Source organism: Lissotriton vulgaris, unplaced genomic scaffold (assembly GCF_964263255.1).
Source record: "Lissotriton vulgaris unplaced genomic scaffold, aLisVul1.2 SCAFFOLD_593, whole genome shotgun sequence".
NCBI lineage: Eukaryota > Metazoa > Chordata > Amphibia > Caudata > Salamandridae > Lissotriton > Lissotriton vulgaris.
The window spans coordinates 817,824-840,837 of record NW_028249337.1 but is presented as its reverse complement, the minus strand read 5'-3'; positions in this window follow the sequence as shown (position 1 = coordinate 840,837).

The window sequence follows — 23,014 nt, the reverse complement described above, 5'->3', positions numbered from 1 at the left end:
TGCTGCACGACACAATGCTGCACGCCTCACACTGCTGCACGCCACACACTGCTGCACGCCACACACTGCTGCATGCCACACACTGCTGCACACCACACACTGCTGTACACCACACACTGCTGCACGCCACACACTGTTGCACTCCACACACTGCTGCACACCTCACAATGCTGCACGCCTCACACTGCTGCACGCTGCACACTGCTGCATGCTGGACACTGCTGCAGGCCTCACACTGCTGCACGCCTCACACTGCTGAACGCCACACAACACCACCACATCACTCAGGGACACCACCACATCACTCAGGGACACCACCACATCACTCTAGGACACCACCACATCACTCTAGGACACCCCCACATCACTCTAGGACACCCCCACATCACTCAGGGACACCACCACATCACTCAGGAGCACCACCACATCACTCAGGGGCACCACTCAGGGGCACCCCCACATCACTCAGGGACACCACCACATCACTCACAGACGCCCCCATGTCACTCAGGAACACCACCACATCACTCAGGGACACCACCACATCCGTCTGGGACACCACCACATCACTCTAATACACCACCACATCACTCTGGGACACCACCACATCACTCTAATGCACAACCACATCACTCAACCCAACCACATCATCACTCAGCACCACAACAGCACTGTCCTTGCTTGCTACCAACACGTATTGCCATAGCCAATAGGACTCGCATTAGGAAAGTGTAAGCTATTGGCTTTGTGAATAACAATGCTATTAATTTACATATTTTCAAAGCCAACACATATCAAAAAAAACTGTCATTTAAAATACCAATAGCTCACACTTTCCTAATACGAGACCTATTGCATTGCAAATGCTTGTTTAACATTTTAAACCTTTTATTTCTCTCCACCCCAAGGCTGCACTTTGGAAGTGAAAAATGTCACAAAAAAGATGACATTTCCAGCAAAAAAGGTATTCTTTTTTGGATTCATTTACAGGGGAACAAATAAAGAAAAGGAAAAGAAAGAGGGAGTAATGGCTACAAGGCCCAGGGAAGGGAGCCCCCACACCCTGACCTTGCAGCTTGCTCTAGTGCTTCAAAGCAGTAACAAGGCCTTTCTTAAAACACTGCCCTAGCAGTTGATCTGGCTGCTCCCTCCTCCCCTCTCCCAGCTCTCTTTACCTGTGTCTGGCTGGTCCTGCATAGGGGCCTTCTTTCACCCAGGAACAAAATGCGGGAATGGCCGGTACTTCAGAGGTGCTGCCCGCCCCTGACACTGTGAGCCATAATTGCTGGCCTGGCTGCTGTGCCTTCCCCACTCTGGTTGTTCCTCCCCCCCCCACCCCTACAGCCCCAGGAATGCCACCACGTAGTGGACTCCAGACATCAAGTGCATAAACACAGCGCATGGTAACAGAGTGGGTGGGGGCGTAGATTACAGGCGCAGTATGGCATAGCAAAGCAGGGCTGCTGCGGATTCCTATGTGACTCTTTGAGTATATCCATTTGTATCCCTTCCTTATGTATATAGAGATAACTCTAATCACTAGTATATGCAGTAGACCTTTGTACTCTGTACCATTCCTATGTTACTCTTATAGTATATCCATTCGTATCACTTCCCTATGTATATAGAGATAACTCTAACCACTAGTATATGCAGTAGACCTTTGTACTCTCTACCATTCCTATGTGACTCTTAGAGTATATCCATTCGTATCCCTTCCCTATGTATATAGAGATAACTCTAACCACTAGTATATGCAGTAGACCTTTGTACTCTCTACCATTCCTATGTGACTCTTAGAGTATATCCATTCGTATCCCTTCCCTATGTATATAGAGATAACTCTAATCACTAGTATATGCAGTACACCTTTGTACGCTCTACCATTCCTATGTGATTCTTAGAGTATATCTATCCGTATCCATTCCCTATGTATATAGAGAAAACTCTAATCCCTAGTATATGCAGTAGACCTTTGTAATCTCTACCATTCCTATGTGATTTTTAGAGTATATCCATTCGTATCTCTTCCTTGAGTGACTTTACTATTTGTACATCTGCAATTTTTCTTTCTGTTTGTATCTCTTCCTTGCGTGACTTTACATCTTGTACATTTGCAATTTTTTCTGTTTGTGTCTTTCATGTAATGCATGTAATCCTTAGTCCTTATGTTTTGCAACTGGTTCTTATGTAAAGCGCTCTGACACCTTCGGGTAAAGTTTGTGCTATATAAAATCGCATTAAATAAATAAATAAAAATCTGTGAAAGTGTTCCATTTCACAGTGAAGCAGGGGGCCCCCTGCCTTTCACTTGAGCGTGAAACCCTGGGCAGCTGCCCATGCTGCCCATGCCTAGCGCCGGCCCTGCATGGGGCCCTGCTCTGAAAGGCCTGTGCCAGGCTGTGCCCACATTTATTCCCTCACCCAGGAGCACCTTTATGCGTGCACGGATGGGTAGAGACGAATGTTCACTGTTCACAGAGGGCGCCTTGAGGCCGCCTGGTGAGTCGCAGCAGCTGGACGCAAACTATTTAGGCATAGTACTTCTACATGTGGGCAGTGCCAAATATCTTTACTTCGGTGATTTGCACTTTTATTTATTTTTCCTCCAAAATAAATTATTCTTCGCCGTTAACAAACGCAGTCTCCCCACCAGTTTTGAAAGGGTTCTTTTCCAATTCCAAACTTGGAAACAGATTTACTCCTGCCTTGACAGAGGTAAAACCCAGTCCTCTCTAGTTCCAGGATGACATGGGTGAAAGAGAATGTTGGGTATATGCACAAATTTGGGGTTTCCAAAGATTCTCGGCCTCCTTGGCCTGAAATCTTCCTTATCAGCCCAGGGACAAGTTTTACTCACCTGTCATATTACAACACGGTAGGGCGAATTCACATATGCGCAACTATTTATACGAAAGCAAAATAACGCCAGCGACTTACAAAAGTGAATATTGCACGTCGGTCAAACCGTTCCATGCGCTGGGCTTGGTGAACTGGGCGTCGGTCTTGTCTTTGTGTTAATCTGCGTGCAAGGTTTGTTTTCCTATTATGACTGTAGGACTACAAGTCCCAGGATGCAACAAACTATCCAGGGTTAATGAGCTGCTGACGCCTGATGCTAGGGGCCGAATTACACAAGTTTCCCCTGGGGCACTTTGGTATCACAGCCTCTGCGACCCCTTCTGTAATACCAATAGCGCTAGTACATATAATGCGCCAGTATGGTCTTTAGTGGGCGTTCTCTCATTTGCATAAAGGCGTGGCCCATGCTGATTTTTTTATTGCGTATTTATATAGCGCGAAGTCGACTCGAAGGTATTGGAGCGCTTTACATGAGCACCGTATTTACATAACACATTCAGGCACGGGGAGATGAAGTGATTTGCCCAGAATCACAGGATGTGGACGCGACCCGAGGCTAGAACCCTGGTCTCCAGCACTAAAGTCGGCAGTCTAACCGACAGACCCTTTGCCTCTGCACCCGAGCCCTATTACAGATGCAGGCGCAGAGGCAAAGAAGCTGTCAGGAGGCACACTGATAGTGCGCCATCCAAAAGGTGATGCACTGTCAGTGTCCCCGCTGATGGCAGCCAGCTAGTGGGGGAAAGGGCGGGTGCCATATACCCCTCAGACATCCCCTTGCAGGGACTGCTCCGCCTGCAATGGAATCTCCAATCCCCTTTAAAAATGCCAGCGGGTGCCGCCTGCATGGTGAAAACACGGAGCGGCTTTGAAGCTGCCGTCCCGTTTTTCGCCTGAATGTGGATTGCGGCTGCCCTGGGGGCAGCGCATTCAGCATGATGAGGCGCATTTTCCTGGATTGTGCCTGGCGCTGTATGTATAATATCGCCCCAGATGTATAAACTTACACTTGGGCTGCAACTGCTCATGATACTTGTGCACACACTTAAGATGGCATTGGAGGCGGCATAGCTAAAATATGCAGCAATCCCAGAATTGAGGTGTCAAATGAAAATAAGCATTGGCAAAGCCAATAGGCATAACCTATGTAAGAGCTATTGGTTTTGCTAATATGTTTTAGCCATGTTGCACACCAGAGTGGCTGCTGTTCAGCATGACTAGAAGTAAGTGGGGTAAAAGAGAGCGGAATGGAGTGTTGGGTCGCAAAGTGTAGAGTTGAGTGGAGTGTCGTAGAGTGGAGTGACGTAGAATATCGTGAAGCAGTGTAGAGCAGAGTTGAGTGGCGTAGAGGGGCCTGAGTAGAGTAATGTAAAGTAGAGTGGTGTACAGCAGAGTAGATTGGCATAAAGTGGAGGGGCATAGAGTGGAGTGGAGTGTCATAGGATAGAGAGGACTAAAGTGCCATAGAGGGGCAAAGAGGGAAAGGAGTAGTGTCATAGAATGGAATAGAGTGGAGTAGAGTGCTGTAGAGTGGAGTGGCACAGGGTGGAGTAGAGTGCTGTAGAGTGGAGTGGCACGGGGTGGAGTAGAGTGCTGTAGAATGGAGTGGCATAGAGTGGAGTATAGTGCTATAGAGTGGAGTGGCATAGGGTGGAGTAGAGTGCTGTAGAGTGGAGTGGCATAGAGTGGAGTAGAGTGCTGTAGAGTGGAGTGGCACGGGGTGGAGTAGAGTGCTGTAGAGTGTAGTGGCATAGAGTGGAGTAGATTGCTATAGAGCGGAGTGGCATAGGGTGGAGTAGAGTGCTGTAGAGTGGAGTGGCATAGGGTGGAGTAGAGTGCTGTAGAGTCGAGTGGCATAGAGTGGAGTAGAGTGTTGTAGAGTGGAGTGGCATAGGGTGGAGTAGAGGGCTGTAGAGTGGAGTGGCACAGGGTGGAGTAGAGTGCTGTAGAGTGGAGTGGCATAGAGTGGAGTAGAGTGCTGTAGAGTGAAGTGGCACAAGGTGGAGTAGAGTGCTGTAGAGTGGAGTGGCACAGGGTGGAGTAGAGTGCTGTAGAGTGGAGTGGCATAGAGCGGAGTAGAGTGTTGTAGAGTGGAGTGGCATAGGGTGGAGTAGAGTGCTGTAGAGTGGAGTGGCATTGGGTGGAGTAGAGTGCTGTAGAGTGGAGTGGCATAGAGTGGAGTAGAAGGCTGTAGAGTGGAGTGGCATAGGGTGGAGTAGAGTGCTGTAGAGTCGAGTGGCATAGAGTGGAGTAGAGTGTTGTAGAGTGGAGTGGCATAGGGTGGAGTAGAGGGCTGTAGAGTGGAGTGGCACAGGGTGGAGTAGAGTGCTGTAGAGTGGAGTGGCATAGAGTGGAGTAGAGTGCTGTAGAGTGAAGTGGCACAAGGTGGAGTAGAGTGCTGTAGAGTGGAGTGGCACAGGGTGGAGTAGAGTGCTGTAGAGTGGAGTGGCATAGAGCGGAGTAGAGTGTTGTAGAGTGGAGTGGCATAGGGTGGAGTAGAGTGCTGTAGAGTGGAGTGGCATTGGGTGGAGTAGAGTGCTGTAGAGTGGAGTGGCATAGAGTGGAGTAGAAGGCTGTAGAGTGGAGTGGCATAGGGTGGAGTAGAGTGTTGTAGAGTGGAGTGCCATAGGGTAGAGTAGAGTGCTGTAGAGTGGAGTGGCATAGGGTGGAGTAGAGTGCTGTAGAGTGGAGTGGCACAGGGTGGAGTAGAGTGCTGTGGAGTGTAGTGGCATAGAGTGGAGTAGAGTGCTGTAGAGTGAAGTGGCATAGGGTGGAGTAGAGTACTGTAGAGTGGAGTGGCATAGGGTGGAGTAGAGTGCTGTAGAGCGGAGTGGCATAGAGCGGAGTAGAGTGCTGTAGAGTGGAGTGGTATAAAGTGGCGTAGAGTGCTGTAGAGTGGAGTGGCATAGGGTGGAGTAGAGTGCTATAGAGTGGAGTGGCATAGGCTGGAGTTGAGTGCTGTAGAGTGGAGTGGCATAGGGTGGAGTAGAGTGCTGTAGAGTGGAGTGCAACAAGGTGGAGTAGAGTGCTGTAGAGTGGAGTGGCATGGAGTGGAGTGGCACAGGGTGGAGTAGAGTGCTGTAGAGTGGAGTGGCACAGAGTGGAGTAGAGTGGTGTAGAGTGGAGTGGCATAGGGTGGAGTAGAGTGCTGTAGAGTGTAGTGGCATAGGGTGGAGTAGAGTGGAGTGGCATAGAGTGGAGTAGAGTGTTGTAGAGTGGAGTGGCATAGGGTGGAGTAGAGTGCTGTAGAGTGGAGTGGCATAGGGTGGAGTAGAGTGCTGTAGAGTGGAGTGGCATAGAGTGGAGTAGAGTGTTGTAGAGTGGAGTGGCATAGGGTGGAGTAGAGTGCTGTAGAGTGGAGTGGCATAGGGTGGAGTAGAGTGCTGTAGAGTGGAGTGGCATAGAGTGGAGTAGAGTGTTGTAGAGTGGAGTGGCATAGTGTAGAGTAGAGTGCTGTAGAGTGGAGTGGCATAGGGTGGAGTAGAGTGCTGTAGAGTGGAGTGGCATAGGATGGAGTAGAGTAGATTGTTTCAGAGCAAAGTGGAGTGAAGCAGGGTAGAGAACAGTTGCATAGAGTAGAGTGGTGCAGTATTGATTGCAGTGACGCAGAGGGGAGTGGCACAGAGTGGTTTAATGTGACTTTGAGTTCAGTGTCATAGGGGCACATTATCAAGCAAAGTGTTAAAATTATTGCCGCTAAAGCGTCGATAAAGGGCTTGATAGTATGCCCTTGAGAATTCCAATGGAAGCCCATGTTGACACCAGAACATGGGCTTCTATTGGAATTCTCAAGGGCATATTATCAAGTCCATTATAGTGCTTTAGCAGCAGTTTTCTGCCGTTAAAGCAACGATAATTTTAACGCTGTGCTTGGTAATATGCGCCTTAGAATATAGTGGGTTACAGTGGATTGTTTCAAAGTAGGTGAAGTGGTGCAGTGTAGAGTGGATTGGTGCTGTGTAGAGTGGAGTGGTGCAGGGTAAAGTGGAGTGGTATAGTGTAGGCCTGGGTAGTAAACTTTGTTCCGCTTGTGGTGTTTTTCCCACTCTGTGCTCCGCATTGAGTGCGGGGTTCCGAAAAGCTCAGCGTAGCAGCATGGAGCATAGTTTTTCCTCCCTCACAGCTCTACAGTGTTACATTGGTGAGCGAGGAAAATCCAATACTAGACCCCATCCCAGCGAGATTTCTCAACACGGACGGTTGTGGTAGGTCGCTACCGCTCGGGTTGAGAAACCTGCCACTCACATTGAAGAAGCTGCCGCTCGAGGAGAACATCTACGCGAGCAGCAGAAAGAAACTGCGCCCTCTTCCGTTGCGGGTGGTGTCATTTGCGCTGATTTTGCAGTGTGGGACAATCTTTCAACGCTAAAACTTAGCACGACTTACCTCACATTGCTGCTTGCGAAGCCCTGTGGAGTAAAGCAGAATTTTTGGTCACTTTGCGGAGTTCCACATAACGGAACTCTGCCCAGGCCTAGTATGGTGCAGTGGCGTAGTGTACAGTGTTGCAGTGGAGCGGCTTAGAGTGGAGCAGAGTGTAGTGGCCAAGACTGGAGTGGTGTTAGTGCATTGCTGAAGAGTACAGTGGTGCAGAGTAGAGCGGGATGGAGAGCACTGGCATGAAGTAGAATGGTGCAGATTAGAGAGGCACAGAGTGAAGTGGCGCAGGGTGCAGTGTCATACAGTGCAGTGGTGCACAGTAGATTAGGTTGGGGTGTGTGTGGTGCCAGGGAGCAGAGTCCTTGCCATCTGGGGATGCGCTGAGTATAGGCATACTTGCCACAGTTCCAGTAGTAATCCATCAGCGTGGAGGTGCCCCATTTCATATCCGGTATGTGAATGATCCTGCCGCAGTTAGCATTTGTGCAAGTGGAAGCGCTCCCTTACCTCGCTGTCCCAGTTTCCTGACATGGGCTGGTCATGCTCTCATTCAACCTTCCCCCATGTGACTCATTCCCTTCTTATCCTCAAGCTGGATGGCCCTAAACAGGAACTCCATGTTGGTGGACCACTTGTTGTTAAAGAAGACCACCCCAGATAAGCTAAGGGCCACCCATGGTCTGCACCAGGGGTCTCCAACCGGCCGATCGTAAGCTACCGGTAGGTTGCTGACATACTGTCAGTAGCTTGTGTCCCGATGCCCACTTTTGTGCCCTTCATTGTCGTTTTTTATATTTTTTGCCCTTTTTGACTTCCTATGCGTTCCTGGCTCCTGTCTCACGAACCAACTGCTTCCATTGGCTATTGAGCTTAGCTGGGGAGGGGGTTGGTCAAAGCGAGTGATGCTGGCCTGGCATGAGCAGTGTTAAACTGCCCACGTAGAACCATGACTCCTGCCGTCTGCTGCCCAGCTCTGTACTTTGATCCTGCACGACTTTTGCAGCATGAGCAGCGGTCTTGGAGGCACAACCAGACTGCCAGAATTAGGTTTGTGGTAGAGAGAAACGTTTTTGAGGAAAAAGATGCATGTGAAATGCTTTATTCGGGCAATCAAAATGGTAAAGATACTTTACTTTGTGAAAAGAAATCTGTTTGAAACGTTGTTTTAACCCCTTCGGGGCTTATGACGAGCTCAGCTCATCATGAGGCATAGTGGAGCTGTGCTCATGACGAGCTGAGCTCGTCATAAGTGCTGCAGACAGCCCACGCAGGGCTATTTTCCCGCCTGCGCGGGCGTTCCATGGGAGTGGTCGTCATGAGCAAAGCTCCACTGTGCAGCATATGTAAATTGATACTTGTACAGCGCACTAGTCATCCGCAAGGATCTCAAGGCGCTTGTTCGAATACCGTTGTGGAACCCATCCTGGCTTTCCCTGTGAGGCGTCCACTTCTGGGCACCCCTAAGGTGGAGGCCAGGCATCCTTAGCATTGTGGGGGCCGTTGTGGAGATTAAGCAAACTATTGCCCATGATTGGAATAGGCACGGAGGCGAGAATTATCAGGTCTGTGGAATTTTGAGCCCAAGACCCGCCGAGGGGGGGAATTGAACCATGGTCCTGGGCTAGACCTCTGCATCTGGGTCTACCGCTCTAACCATTGAGCCACACTTCTCAGTGATGAGCCCAGCATGAGGAGCTGGGCTCATCACGAGCACCGCGACACCGCCCCCCCGCACTGCAAAGGGAAATAGCCCCTCGTGGAAGGGGTTAATAAAACATTAATTTAAAGCAGCATTTTACAGTGATCTTTCATTTTTAACTAAAGTACTTTGCAAATTGTTCCTGGCCGCAAACAGGAGACAGGAATATCATTATACATTTATTTTCATTAAATTGTAATGAAATAATGAGAGAAAGGTAAAATGAAGTTTGGGGCTCCGGTTTGTGCATAGGGACAACTTGCAGGAGGAAAAACGCTGCTTCAATATAAATAACGGGAGATATTTAAAAAGAAGTGTTCATTTTGCGGCACTATGAACACAAAGCTTAACACGTCATTTTAAATTCATCCCATTAAAAAAAGTACCTCACCCTTAGAGTGGCTATATTATTCTATTGTAAATACAGCCAATAAACGGAAAGCTGAGACATTAGCCAAACTTTGGTGTATATCCTCTTCCTTACACAAACACAGATTCGAAAATATTGAAAAAAGTGACACAAAAGACATACAAAAAAGTCATCTTTTAAAAACAAATCACAAGAGAGATCCCTTTGCCCAAGTGCGGGGATAATTTTTCAATAGACTCCTTTTGACTAAGCAGTTCCTCGACAGAGAACAAGTGAGATACCACCCATAGTAGACAGAGTGTACAGAACAATACAATCAGACATAACTTCTCTTTTGAAATTACAGATCTTGTTGTGTGTTCCCAAGGCAAGGAGGCATCTGCGATCCTCCTGTGACTGTGGTTTCCCTTATCAGTTCAAACAAAAAAGTTTGCGCTGTTAGTTCAGTCTTGACTTGCACACCTCTTGTCTGTGCTGGGGTGTTTGATATGGCTGCTGGGTGGTGCTGCACTTGAAGACTCTGTGGTTGATCTGTTTAACTTGGTTAATTTGTTAACTCAGAGACATTACATGTGTGCCGTAATTAGTGGTTCTCTTGGTTCCTATATTTAAAAGTAGATAACTACCGTTTGCAAGCAGAGTGAAAGTAGGTGTAATTGCTGGCACTGGATTACCCTTCAAAACACATGCAAGATTCGGGGCCATAAGGTTACAAGCTCCATGCAATTTTATATTTTTGTAAACTCTGGAATGACCTATGGATGAATCGCACGATTACCCAGTAAGGTAAACCTCTTTGTCATCCCGTAGGCATCTGTATGTGAATGGTAGTGACCACAACTCATGAAGAAATGCACTGCCTAAGGGTTTGAAGCGGCCTAGTGGATAGTGTTTCAAGAATGAGGTAAATGTAAACAAGAAAAATGGGAGAGTTATCACCACATGGATGAGCCAGACAGCTGAGTCTGTTACGGCCACAGAGAATGGTAACAGATCTAACTTTTCAATATACAAAAGACAATACCTAGCATCTTTCATGGACATAACCGGCTGCTTTGTTGTTAAGTTAAAAGGCCAAAATAAAGATGATGTGCTCAAATATTCCCATGGAACTTTCCCCATCTTTAGAGTCTGTAAAGTCCACGCAAATTGCATAACTGAATGCAATTGATTTTGACCATGATACAAAACAGATACATCCTCTTGTACAATGTCAACTACCGATGAAACAATATTGTCCAATGTGTAAATACGGGAAGAAAGTGCATTAATACTATTATCAACAACAGCAAGCACTTTTTCAAGATTAGCCTGGTCTAGTACCCTTAAACGTGAAGCTGCCTCAATTTGGTATAGCTTCCAGATTTCATTGTAAGCTGCACAAAAACATATTTTTCATCTTGGACCAGCAATTCTTTTAATAAGATCTGTCAAATCAATGTCACCTGATAATAACGACAAATGTTGTTTTACTGAAGTGTTGAGTGTTGTAATCAATTTTGACATAACTTACCCACTGAATAGGTGGTAACCGAATGGGAGTTAGAAAAACGTGGATCAGGCCTATCCTGTGTGTAACAGGAGCCTTGTCATGGAAACGGAGTTGGCACGCATCTGCACTGGTCTGCCAAACCAACCAACTGAAGGGGTATAGACTATAAATATTAAAGGTATCATTTGTAAGCAATGATTACAAGGCCTCAATTTAATATTCAGTATGACGGCTCCTGTTCTGATATTTAGCCAGAGCAGGAATTGTAGGGGCATTCATTTGCTTTGAAGTAGCCAATCCAAAACAAGTAGTCTGGTAGATCGAATCATTTAAAAATAAAATGTGTTGGAATGAGGCACGTGTGATGTAAAGCTGCTGTGCCCTTCACCTGCCAGGGTCTAGAGCCCCAAACAGATTTAAGCTCTATTGTGGACTTCCACAGCTCATAGCCACCCCCGACAAGTTATCAATAAAGGATTTGGAATACAATAATTGTGTGTGGGTGAGCATCATTTTGGGTTTGGACGAAGAATTTTACTTAAAATAGAATGACTCCGGCTTTGACCTATCAAAATCTGTAAAATATGAGAATGTTTTCAAAAGCGTTTTTGAGCTGCCTTCCAAAGGAGTCAGGCAATGTTCGCACTGTGTGTAAATAAAAACATTTCTAAATGTATTAGCTTCATGCAGGTAGTAATCTCCATAATGCTGGTAACAAAACAAGTCATCATAATTTGCAGTATTTAAATATACATCTTCAGCATCAGATGCAGCAGAATACTTCAAATCAGAAAACAAAGATTGTATGGCTTGTACGTCCCAATCATCAGACCGTATGTTGTGTTTCACTACATCACCCATTGAAACACGAAGTACATTGGGTACATTATTTAACTCTGCAGGGCTATGAATTTGGAAATCCACAGCATCCCAAACAATACCATCCCCAACTGGCCAGGCGGTGATGTTGACAAAAGTCTGGTCTCTTTTCATGATGTGAAAAGATGAGTGTGGAGCCAGTTTTACAGCAAAGCGTTCAGGTAGGTAGTGGCCGTTGATTAGAAGAAAAAAAATAATTCACAAATCCAATTGACATGAATAAAAAAATGGCAATGAGCACCAATCAGATGTATGTCCAAGGGGGAACCAAATAAGTCTGTTCAAACAACGTGACAAAAATAGTGAATTTGGCTGGGGCCAATGATGAAGTCATGTTTGAGTCAAAACAAAAACCTGTCTGGTTAAGGGTATCCGGTTGGAAACCAGGCAATGACTCAGTAGTGGGATAAGCATATTCAGTTTCTTCATTTTTGACTGAGAGCAGGGGGGATTGGCGAGGGATTAGTAACAGCAGAGGTGGCCGCTCCATTAGGGCGTTGGGGCGCTGCCCCCCTGCTTTCTCGCAGAGTGAGAAGCAGAAAATAAAATGGTATTTTAATAACATTTTACTTTCTGCATCTCGCGCTGCGAGAAAGCAGACAGCAAGGGTGTGCCTGGTTGGGGGCGGGAGGAGTGGCTTGCACCACTCTGAGTGCTGTGGCTGCTTGGTCGGCCCTGGGTACCGACCAAAGCAGTCATGCGCTCTCTACTGTTGCACGGAGGGGCGCCGCCCGGGACTCTGCACTGTTGTGATTGGCTTACAGTCTTACAGAAGGGGAGGGAGCTGCTTGCAGGAGCAGCGCAGGACCCGACTCAGGAGCAAAGGTGGTGCAGACCTTGTCATGTAAGTGTAACATTTTTCATTATTTTAATGTCCTCTACCCTGGTAACCCACGCGCGAATCCCCGTGTGAATCCCCCCTGCGTGTATTGTGAGCCGCGAATCAGTGTTTGGCCATTTATAATCATTGGCCATTTATAATCAGTTCCTTATCCCGTAATTGCACTCAGAAAGACAACACCCTTTGGAACTGTCTCAAGAACAAATAAGAAATGAAAACAGCTTTGTTTCCTGGCTTTGCTAAAAATATGGTTGGTGAGAGGCCGCTTTTGCTGTGTTCTTTCTCGGTTGTTTCATGCATCGTGAGCATTGGAAGATTTGAACTACTGGTGTGGTTTGGTCAGCACGAAATAGGAATGTAATTGCACAGACAGCGCTTCCCCATTTCCACTTAACTTTAAAGCCTGGGTTCTGGGGAGATGCAAGGGCAGATTTACAAGCCCCTTGCGCCACTTTTGTGTCATTTTTAACATGGGAAAAATTATGCTAAAGTGGCGCAAGGGCTTGTAAATCTGCCCAGCGGTTTCTCGATCTCGGAGGAATTAAAACAAGGAACCGCTGCTGGGAACCTCCCAAATATGTGCGCTTGACGTCACCATTTTGAACCCGCGTGGCATCAGTATCGACTCTGAAGGGAAAAGCAGTTCTTCCAGGTAAATATGAACACCGGTTTGCTACAGATTGCAGATCATACATGTGCTGGAAGAGCTCTGTTTGCAATTTATATTTAAATTCCGTGATTGGCAAAGCTCTGCAAATGCACAGCCTGGAGATAGCTGTAATGGATAGAAATGGCAATCCGCCTACCTTTCTTGAAAACAAAACACGTTTTCACGTTCTGAAGCCAGCCTTGACTCAAATCGTATTTCCATTTCATTAAATGTGAGAGTCCTGTATTGGAGTTGGTGTAGTGTCAGCCTTTACGAACCCCTTGATGTCTCTGCGAAGTGAATCCAGCGTTTATAATCAAGCATATAAAAAAGCAATAACCTGAGAGTGCACAACTAACATTCCCACGTTATATTTCACGTCCGGACCGCCTCGAGATTTATAAACAGGAAGATTCATGTTAAAATAAGCATACCCTCGCAGCATTTATATATGTTTCCCCTTTTGCTCGCTGCTAGTCATACCTAATTTGTTATTTATGTTATATATTGACTTGCGTGGAAGAAACCTTTAATGAATTGTATAGACCAGTGCATGAAATGGAAACATAAAGGTGCAGGTACTCTGTACCAGAGTACCTGCTAGTTTCTGAGAAGTGCCCGCTACTCTTCACTTAAAGGTATTGCATTTCTCTTGAGAAGTGCCAGTACTCCTCCTCAAAATAGGTGCCGGTATTCCGTACCGGACAGTACTGGCCCATTTAAAGCACTGGTATAGCCCACAATTCAAACGTAAATACCAATCTATTTATATATACATTGCCAGAACAGAGCTGTCCCGCTTAGCACAGGAGTCGTGCAAGAATACCATCAAACAAGCAGGCTGCAGCTCGAATAAGCCAGGAAGCGAGCACTGAAAGGGGACGCTGAGGTGATCTCTGGAAATTCCTGCTTTCGGCGCAGAAAGGGCAAGGTATGTGTGCTCCCGTTAGGAGGCAGACTTGAGGTGCTTGGATGATACTAAGGTGGGGGTAGTGATGGTACTTACATACATAGCAGAATCCGGTAAATGTGAGGTGCAGGGCAGAAGGGCAGAGAGATGACGAAAGGAGAGAGGTAAAAAAGTAAGGCGGGAGAATGCACCATTTACCCACTCTTTTTTTAAAAAAAATTCCCCTTAAGATGTTCAGGCTCACTCACTCGCCGTGCTCGCTCGCCACGGTGCACTCTGACAGAAAGTTTATGCCTCACCACTTTTAAATGCCACCAGCAACCACTGGCTGTTATGAACTGATCTTAGACCTCCAGAGACCTTAACTCTGAGTGGGTACCTGTTGGAGTTGGCCGTTTTTCCCTGAATTTTTTCGCTTCTGTGGGAATAAACATGTCATGTTGATGTATTTGAAATACAAATGTTAAATGATGTGCAATGGTGTGTGCACCTTTATTTTCACCATTGCAGCAATGTTACTTTTAAAATGGATGCCATTTCTGTCTGCTTGTGCCGCCTGCCTGAGGTGGGTTGGCGGTCTAGTGCTTGAAGTGACAAGGTGCTCTATACTTCCCCCACAGTGACAGTGGAGGCTGGAACTGCCAGGGACCTTCTAGAAGCTTCCAGCCCTTTCTGGTAGGTGGGGTATATATGTAGAACAGCAGAGATGCCATGTGCTCAGACTGAGGGTGGACTTGACTGAGAGGGGACACTCTGCCAGGAGTTACCGCTGTGTGCTGGCCCCTTTGCCCATCTGTACCCCTCTGCTGTCCACAGGGCCTCTGAGAGACTCTGCTGGAGTGGAGATTGCTGTGCTAGCAGGATTGCCATCGTAATGGAGGATGACTGTTACCAGGAACGGCTGCTTCATTTTTTGGGTGAGCTGCCCTACTGCTTGCTGATCTTGCCCTGCATTAACTGTCTCCTGGCCCCTAGCGCCTCGTGAGCTCTACATTTCAAGTGATTGAGCTCCTCCTTCTGTATAGCGCCTTGTGAAGGCTGCAGCACTATCCCAGCCCCCAAGGACTGATGTCATCCTGAGTTCTATCTGTGTATCTTGAAGTGTACTGTCAGTTACCTTGGAGGCTGAGCAGCAGGGCAGCTGCTCCCGGTGGGGCATTTACCTTAACCTATACTGGAACCTGGATTACTAGCTTATATAAATGCTGTACTTGATTATTTGATTACCAAGAATAAACACACATCCGGACGTAGCAACACAAGGAGTCATCAATTTATTTTGTTCAATGCAACAGGGCATTACTTTCCTGTGTGCTGTATTTCAACCCCCCTCAGGAGAAGGCCTGTGGGACTCCCCACGGTGTTGCCAGAGAGAGCCCTGCAGCTACCGAAGAAGCGGGAGCAGTGCGTGCTCCATTCCGAGTGATGCCTGCAGCACTGTGCTGCCAAAGCGCTATATTTGGTGGCCTGAACTTCAAGGAGGTGAGAAACTGATGCCTGCAGCGCTGTGCTGCCAGAGCGCTACTTTATTCTGGGAGACCCTGGACTTGGGAGGACTCTAGCGCCTCGTGAGCGCTACTGATGTGCCCCAGAAGGAAGTGAGGAACGTGGGCGCTACTTTCCTGTGTGCTGGATTTCAACCCCACCCCCAAGGAGAAGGCCTGTGGGACTACCCACGGTGTTGACAGAGAGAGCCCTGCAGCAACCGAAGAAGCGGGAGCAGTGCGTGCTCCATTCCGGCTGCCCCCTATCGGGGCACAGTGCAGGTGCCCAGAGATTGCACAAGGACTCTAGAGAGCCCGGTGAGTAGGGATCAGTCCCAGATCGGTGGGGGTAGTGTTGGGGCACATTGTCGGTACTCGCCTCCCCCCGGTGCCGCTCTGAGGGCACCGTGGTACCAGTGCTGACCTTACACCAGCCTTGTCTGACAGCGGACAGCTGCAACATTGGGGAGCACTGTGAATTTCAGGGGTTCCTAAGTTGGGCTCCCAACTGCGCAGTGGTGCCAGCGCTTGTTTTTCGGCCTGACTCCCAGCTGCCCTGCGAGTGCGCAGGCAGCTGCAACGTATTAGGGGGCATTGTACTCCTCATGAGAAGAGAGAGAGAGGAGTGAGAGACACTCCTGCCCTGCCCAGCTTTGTGCACTATTTTGTTTTTGCAGCTAGCCCTGACTTTGCGGCACATAGAGCATTTGAGCACCGGATAGAGGTCAGTTGGCCTCGGGCCAGTTTCAGAGTGTTGTGAATCCGATTGGGCGAACTGTGTATATGCTGGCGAGGCCTTTTACCCCATATGATTTATTGCATAATTTTGTTGCATAATGCATTTGTACCTTGGAGGATACCTAATGCTTTTCCCTCAGGTTTGCAGTGCTGATTTTAGGCCTATTGTGTTCCTGCGAAAGAGGTGCCACATGATAATATGTTTATACCCTAGGATTGGTGCAGAGTATAATTGGCAGGTCTACTGTGGCCTGTAGGCTACTGATGATGCCTCCTACAAATGTAATTCATGTCTAATGAAAGGATTATGATTTATGGCTATCGGGATGGTGCATTTACACTGACGATTTTGTGCAGAAGGTGCCACTCTCAGTTATGCCATGATGTTTTCATTATTTGCCCACTGCCAATGAGGTTGATGCTATAAGAGGCTGAAGGTCTGCACGTTGGGTTTTCGCGCCCCAGGAGGTGCTGTGTTCCTGCCTAATATATTTTTCCCAAATGTTGGCGCTGCTGATCCTGGGTCTAAGTGGGGTTTGTGTAAAGTGCACCCATGCTAATGTTTTCCTGCTTACTGATGCCCTGTATGAGGTTCTATGCCCAAGCCCTACTCAGCATATGCCTCAAGTGATTTATGCAAATATGATTATGTCTCCATGCTCATATGTTTTGTGCCTATGGTTATGCATAGTGTGCCCCATGTTCATGATTTGTACCTATGCTCATGCGGTTTTATGTCTACTTCATGCTGTGGTGGTTTCCATGCCTACTGATGCCTAATGCATATGAAGTTGCATAATGTCAGGTTTTGATGTTCCAGGTTATGCTTCATGCTAAAGTTATTTATACAAATGTGTTAATACTTATGGCTGTGCTGATGGGCCTAATGCTTTTTCCTAGGGTGCACATTGTTGAGGTTTATGCCAAGGATTTCTACTAAGGTCTTGGTCTGGCCAGTAACTACTGGCTGTTATACGTTTACTGCTTATGGACTTTCATTTTATCTGTGTACTTGGTGATGATGTTGGCAGAGGCCCAATTGGCCCTGCCCTGTAAATAATCCCCTGTATACGGCTACCCCGTGCCAGTTGGCGCCGTGATCACAACTGTGATTGCATCCTACTGTGTTTGGTATAATACACAAGCTATTTTACATGCAACCTGGTGTGGAGTCTCTTTTTGTAGTGTGCCTGGTGTGTCGCCTGTGAGTGTGCTGCGCAGATGCTTTACACATTTCCTCCGGAGTTTGGCCCGCCCGCTCTGCACCACGCTACCCGTTTTTAAGAGTTCCATCGAACAAATCCTTTAAAGTGTCAACTGCATGTGTTTTTCCCACTGACCATAACATTAATGTTTTTCACATTGCAAAGTATTGATTTATTTATTGTTTGAAAACTGATTGCTCCGGTCATACTGTATGCATTGAATTCATTTTTGTATCTAAAAATATATCAAATCAGAGCTATTTTTGTAAAATGGTGTCGGAAACCTCTCAATGTGTGTCAATTACTTATTGTCCATGTTGCTAATTTGAAAAGCTTCTCAATTTTTCCCCTAAGTAGCCTGTATGGTCTTTGTCACTCCACCAGGACTGATAGAAGGTATACTTAGAGAGTATACTGAGAGGAGGTCCACTGAGAGAGTACCCAGATTCCATCTTTGCATATTTTATCAGCATTGCACGGTAAGGCACCCCTGCAAGACCACATAATACTTCTACCATAAAAACCCACACTTTATCACACAGGAATCTCAATCCAAGACGTCACTCATGTTTAATCACATCCACCAAACCAGAGAAGCAGAACAAGGACTAGTTATCTCTCACCACCCTAGAATGAAAGCTACCTTATTGCGATAGAGTTTTACTTGGCAGGTTTACATAAGGCAGTATTGAAACTCTTTGTTTTTGATCCTGATCTTAAGATACTTTTTCTCATACAATTGTCTTTTTATTTCTGCATTCAAATGTGATCTGTAAGTCAGAATTGCAGTTGAGCGATAAAACAAATGCCAAAAGCATTTCCTCAGTTCCCCTCCAAATATCATCATTGTGAATATACTGAAGCAACATTTCCAACTTATGGCTATGTGAGTTTCTAAGATTGAAAATTTAGGCTTCTATCCATTGATCCATGTAAATTTCTCTCAAAAGGTGATGGGAGGAATGCTTGAAAGTAATCTAACCACTGGCACTCATGTGGGTAGCATTCCCACCAATGGTTCTTTTGCTCACCATGCCACCGCGGTTTAGACCTTGCCTTTGGCAAATCAGTCTTGACCCTGCTCCTTGTGGGAACCATCCAGTTGAACTACCAGACTATGTCCTCTCTGAAGGCAAACACAAAAAAAACAAGTTCGAACCGAGGTGGAAGACAAGAAAACAGAAGTAAGAAAGGTGGTGAGAGTGAGAAAAAAACACTCTTTACTATAAAACAAAAATAAGAAAACAAAATAAGAATTGTCAAAATCAAAAGACTGCCAGCCAGTGTCAAACCGATTGGCTTTACCAGTGCTTTTTTTCTTTGATAATGTATCAGGGCCTAATCCCGACTTGCTTTAGAGAGGTTCCAACACCTTATTTTTTACACATTTCTTATTACAACAATAAGACTCTACACATGGTCTAAAAATCAAAGCAGGCTATACAATAAAAAAGTGTAAGTGGCCACCTTCACTGCAGACTCAGAATAGCTCAAAGGCTTACTGTCCACTCCTCGGTATACCTCACAGTTCTTGGAGTGCCGAGAAGCTCCTCTCAGATATTGTCCCCTATAAGGACAGGTGCAGGGCTTTCAAAAAATTATTTTTGGTCTTAGCATCTTTCAGTGTCTTTCTACTTCTGTTGAACACAAGGTCTTAAGTAGGTCCTTTTGTCCAGTTTCGTCTTGATTCATGTAACTCAAACAGCTACTCTGGTAAGATGCAGAACAGATATAATAATACAGCTCAATGCTGCCAGGATAGGTTTCACTGCTTACAAGGTAGTGGCAACATCTAAAATTGCTATCACATCTTCTAGGTCGCCCATTCTATTGGTGATTCAAAAGTCATCCTCTAACAAATTAAAATATCTTTGTCCCATTTGTAAAAAGAAGCACCTAAAATAAAACAAATTGCGAACTGCACTGTAAATAATCAAACATGAAATAAAAAGAATGTCAGAGTGAGAAGACGAGAAACAAAACATCAGGTATAAAGTGAGAACAATGAGAAAAAATGAAGACATGAAGTATTGATGCCAGAAAGTAATGAAGTAAAGAGTGGTAAAAGTAACAATATGGAAACACATAAAATGTTAGAAAGGATAAAATAAAGAAAACATAAAGAAGACCTAGGAAATAAAGAGAAAGTATGGAAGTTGGAATAAGAGAAAGGATACAATAAGAATGAGAAAAGAAAATGTTCTGGACAAGAGAAAGTCCAAGATACAAAATAGAAAAAAAGCAATGTGGAAAGTTGGAAGCCTATACAGGATGAAAGAATAAAATACAAGACTAAACAAATGAGAAGGCAAAACCCATAGAATTGAACAATGAAGGAATAAAAGAATGTATGAAGAGAATGAAGTAAGATTTAGAAAGCAAAAGTGAGAAAGGCAGCATGAAAGGACAAGAAAGCAGTTAGGAGAAAAACACAGAACAGAAAGACAAAGAAATCAAAGCCAATGCACAATCCACTTTCATCCAAAATAGGTCAAATTAGCACAAGTTCATGGGTAAACTTGTGAGCAGTAGCACCACGCCAAGGTTTTGACCTTTGCTACTGAACATTCACCCAGCCGCGGGGCAGTGAGAGTACCGGCCGGGCGGTGACGTGGGGAGAGGGAGGGGCAGGATGAGGGGTAGTAATGTATGGATTACTACCCCCCACCTTGCCCCTCCCCCTCCCCACGTCATCGCCCGGCCGGTACTCCCACTACCAGCCGCGGCTGCATTCACACCATTCACACCGTCACATTCTGGGCACTACCCTGCTTCTCATCTGATCAGGGATCCGGTGTCCAGCTCCAGATAGGGGCAGTGCTACGGGTTCGTCGAGCTCAGGGCAAAATTCAATTTGCCTACTGGAGAACCCGGGAAACAACTTGTTTTTGGCCATACCACACCGACTGGTCCTTGCACCCCCACGTCACAGTACCATTGACTGCCTTCACATCGGGTTCTGCGTGCACAAAGTTTGCTTCCTGATCTCTCCCCCTGAAGGAACCAGGCAAGCTCCTGTCAGGCCTCTGAGAAGTAGAGCTGTTGTGGCCATCCTGCCTGTCTGATGGCAGTCTGAGTGCCCCATTCACACCACATTCACACCATTCATAGGCTAGCACACACACTGCAGGCATCCCTGGCTATGGCTCTATATATAGCTAAGTGGTGAATGATGTCATAATATCTGCCAGTGGTCTGATGAGGTACATGATGTCACAAGCCTGCCAGGACCCGGGATGTGATGTAGTACCTGATGTCACAAGGGATTGATGGAAACACTGATAGCACTCAAGGCTGCATGGAGAGACCAGTGTTACATTATGTTGATAGGTGTAAGCCCATCTGTAACATGACATCACAGAACCAAAAGATTGAGGGAAGGAAGTCTAAAACAATTAACTAATTATTAAGGTTTCCTGTGTTCTCTTTATTGCGTACAGACTTTTATTTTGAACCTTCCTAGACAGACAGAAGCTGTCAGATGATTTGGTTCAGAAGTTCTCTCTGTCTGGATTATTCTGCAGATGTTGTAGCCACTGAGGTCAATAATTAACAATAGTCATCTTTCAATGTCGCTGCCAAAAAGAATGTCCTTCAAACCCATCATAAGAGAATCTGTTAAGGCGCTGGTGAGACGGACCTGGTGCACTGCACAGGAATGTACAGCATTTCATTCTGTTTCCTCCTATCTGCTCTGCCCATTTCACAGGTGTGATTCAGGTATTCAAATGGCAGGGTGGGATCTAAGAATTAGAAGACACCCTGCATCTTTCTTCTGCACTGACTGGCAGAGCCTGGCAGTGGCCTTATGGCTGGGCTCTGAGTCTTCATCTGTGTGAATGCCTCTGTGCTGGCCCGGCTTGCCATAGACTCCTTGTGTGACTCTACACAGCTTCAAGAGCATCGCACCCATTCAGTCAATAGAAGGTAGTTCTGGGTACCCAGGGGAGACGAGGTGCCCAACAAAACTGTAGCCTTAGAATCCGCTCATTACTACTCACAAAATGAACCTTAGACATCATACACAGCTGCTGCTTGAACCTGAAAAAACATTTTACGTTTTGCGCAAGAGGCATTCCAAGGGTAGAGTTTGCATTCCAAACTCAGTTCTGACTATCCAAATTAGAAGTGTGGTTCCAATCTGCATTCTAATGGAATTCTTTTATTTCCTAATTAGAACTCTCATTCCAAACATAGAATGTCATTTACAAAGTAGAACTCATTCTAAATTAGAGCTCAAATTTCATATTAGCAAGGCCTGAACATCACATAGTGGCGACATTGTTACACCACAGACACCTTCATTGCAAGTCATGTTGTAGATTTGATTTTGCACAAAAACTAAATTTCTGATCTAACGGACATTGCAAACAATTTACACAAAACCACCTCATTTATATTAATAAGCTCTTTTCAGCTCCAGTAAGAACAGATGTTATATTTCATACCCTAATATAGCTCCAAGGAACATCGCACACTTTCTCTTCATCAGCTCCCGCTGATTCATACGAACGAGCCTTATAAGGACATAACTCCAAATAATGACAGAATGCCTTATAAGTACATCACGCCTTATAAGGACTGCAGCATTTTATGGACTAAACCTTTCACCCAAAGGTTAATATATGCAGCAGGGGTGTACAGAGTCAGTCTGCCACCAGACCCACGGTATATGTTATCTGTAAACAGCCTAGGTCCTGCATGACAGGGTACTAATGGAACTACACTATTCAGTCTAGATGATTCATATATATATGTTATGTTATGTTATGTTATAGTATGTCTTTTATAGCGCTCGGCTACTCAAAAGAGTGTCCCGGCGCTTTATTGACCACCTAAGAAGACAAACACAACACAACAGACGGGGAAAGTAAGATCAAAGAACAGAAGAGACTAGGAGGCAAAGAGCCAGGTTTTCAGGCCCTTCCTGAAAGCCAGCAGATTAGAAGTGCTGCGTAGGGTCAATGGCAGACTGTTCCAGAGCTGAGGTGCCCGGAGCATGAATGAACGGCCTCCGATGCTGGACTTCCTTACACGTGGAACAATAGCAAGGAATTGCGCCTCTGACCTCAAAGATCGGGCAGGTCGATAAACGGCGAGCCTCTTCTGAAGGTATTTTGCCCCTGTGGCATAAAAGGCCTTGTGGGCAAGGGTAAGGGCTTTAAAAACTATCCGCTGTCGGACAGGCAGCCAATGGAGTGACTGCAACAGTCCCGAGACTTTAACTCGCCTATGTAGGCCAAAGATGGCCCGTGCTGCCGCGTTTTGGACTACCTGCATCCGTTGCAGGAGGTATTCAGGCAGACCGAGATATAGGACATTGGAGTAATCCAATCTAGACCCTATCAAGGCCTGTACCGTAGTCCTCCTGTGCTCCACGGAAAGCAACGAAAAAAACTTCCGTAGCATGCGGAGAAGCCCAAAACAAGTATCAGTGAGGGTAAGGATCTGAGATCTAAGAGTCAGACCGTTGTCTATTTTGACCCCCAAATTCTTAGCTGACTG